General features: G+C 35.9%; 1 protein-coding gene across 1 annotated transcript in view; it reads right to left on the reverse strand.

Annotated features, from left to right (window-relative positions):
- grem2b (gremlin 2, DAN family BMP antagonist b) overlaps positions 1–2500 on the reverse strand; it is a 14047-nt gene that overhangs the window by 11266 nt on the left and 281 nt on the right. The window contains exon 1 of the mRNA XM_077245695.1: positions 2435–2500. This exon is cut by the window's right edge and continues 281 nt beyond it. The gene's annotated coding sequence lies outside the window, so the exon portion shown is untranslated. The remainder of the gene's footprint in view (positions 1–2434) is intronic.

The following is a 2500-nucleotide window of genomic DNA, read 5'->3' on the forward strand; positions in this document are numbered from 1 at the left end:
CATAAATCTCGAACTCCTCCGCTTCTCTGTTCTGTTGCTCAAGACACACACACACACACACTGTCCCGGAGTCGAGGAGTGTGAAGCGTCTCCGGAGCCCTGCAGTGTGTCCGACAGCTTTAGTGTTTAACCATCGCGGAGAAGCTCCAGGAATACAGGATCTTTTGTTTGATTTAGTCCTTCAGTCTTTAGTTGACCTGTCAGAAGTGTTTCTCTCTTATCTGATATATATATATATATACCGTAAAAACACACTTTATTCACACACCTTCAACATTTCTCACATTATCACAGTTTATTCGCTATATAAAATATGAGCAGAACTCAGAGTTATTAGATCAGTTGATATTTGACTGGTTTTGTCCGTCCTTCTGTTAGACTCTCACACATGAATTATGTTGAATATCTGTCAGCTGTTAAATTTAACTACACAATTAGATAATACCAGTTTAGCTCAACCAGTTACCAAGCAATGCTTCATGTTGTTCAGTCTGTGGTGTAAAAAGCTGCATTAGTTATTAAAGAAAAAACACTTCAGCAAAACATGATCAGCTCAAAGCGTCCCAATCATTTATAGTCCCAAATTTGTATAAGTTTTACTGGTAGTCACTGTAATATTTGTGTATAATATGTCACCGTTTACTTTATTTTGCTCTCCTCACTTACATAAATGAATGAACTATAGTGTCCTGCACACACTAGTAAAAAAATATAAAAAATTATATCTGGTGTCTGAATTTTTAGTTTTGACTGTAGCCTATGTATATGTATATGTATATGGCAAGGCATTTTAGCTCAAACTGTACCCAGCGTTACTCGTTGTAATAGTATTTTTACTAGTAATAATTGGATTAGAGAGCTCTTAAATTGTAATTATTACTAGTAACAATTCAGTTGTAGAGCTCTGTAATTAAAAATGAATGGAAGTCAATGGAGACATATGGCTAGTACAAATTCATCTGTCAAGCTCTCTAATTGAATTCTTACTAGTAAAAATGCTATTATGACGAGTAAAGCTGGGTACAATTTAAGCTAAAATGGCTTGCCATATACATATTCATATATGATGCACAGTTATTTCCCAAGCTTAAGGTTCCCACAACAATAGCTTTTAAATCAACATGAGCCTGGATAAACTGAGCAGATCCTCTGGATGAGGGAAGCGTGTGTGTGTGTGTGTGTGTGTGCGCGTGTGTGTGTGTGTGTCTTGATCTGAAAGTGAGACGCAGTAGATCTGGACTGAGAACTACTCCTTCAGAATGAGTGGGTCAGCAGGGGTCAGAGGTCAGGAGCCATGTGAGGGAAACAGGAAGGGCGTGACCTTTGATGAGGGTCGAGGAAGATGGGTGAGGTCACAGGAAGTGACACAAAAACCAGGCAATTAAAAAGCTTGACTTCATATACAATATATATACATATAATATCTAATTCTGATTGGATGAGCTGCATTTGAAATTTAATATGCTGAAAAACACTCATTCATTCACACTAATTATGATCCTATAATTAGACTGCTTAAAGACATGATGGAATAATTCATTATTTTAAATGATTATTTTTGACAATTTTGTTAAAAGCAAAAAGGTTTAAAACTGTTAATCATGTAATAAAATCCGTGAATGGCTTTTTGCTCCAAAGTGAAAGAGGTTCAAAAACATAAATTCACTTCTAAAATGAATGTTTGTGAAAAAATGTTATTTTGTGACGCACATATTTCCATTCTCTTAATAACACTTTTAAAGTGGTTATGTCAGTCTGTCAAATGTTCCTCTGTGAATAACAGCTTCTCATCAGTCCATCTCAGCCTGAGAAAGTGACGACGAAGCAATAAAGACTTAGTTTACAGTAAAACACTCATAGATTCTGTTCTTTTGAAGCTGCTATGAATCGATATAAAGCGCGGTAGAAATAAAGTTGATGCGACTTTACAAATGCAGCCTATCCTAGCAAACACAAATATGTTCTAACAACGTTTTGCTTATGAAAATGTGATAATTTTTTTAAATGTTCAAAACGTCGTTTTTTTAAATAGTTTTTTCTTGGTTATTCGAAGATTATTGTATCATTTTTCACACATTATGAGAATGTTACATTTGAATGTTCTCTGGAAGTTCTGAAACGAGTTGTTACATTTAAAATAAACGTCAGACGAACGTTTAACGGAACTTTTTGAATTTGTCAGTGGATTTCGGAAGTGTGTCACTTCTGTTAACCTGTCAATCATCTGCGGATTATCACTGATGCTGCTAATAATCTCAAACAGTTCGCGAGTATGATTATGATTCATGAAACCGTTGCAAATTTTATAATTATATATATTTATATAATTGCGTGGCGATGAAGGTGTGTGTGTGACAAACCAAATATTACAGGCTCCGCAAATCCTCTTTCCCTGACAGTACACACACACACACACACACACACACTCACTCACCTCGACGGTGATGATGGTGAAGCCCATGGAGATGAAGATGAGGTTCCTCAGGAGTCTGTGATTCTG

The sequence above is a fragment of the Siphateles boraxobius genome, unplaced genomic scaffold (assembly GCF_051911475.1).
Source record: "Siphateles boraxobius isolate OS27281-9 unplaced genomic scaffold, OSU_SipBor_1 28, whole genome shotgun sequence".
Classification (NCBI taxonomy): domain Eukaryota; kingdom Metazoa; phylum Chordata; class Actinopteri; order Cypriniformes; family Leuciscidae; genus Siphateles; species Siphateles boraxobius.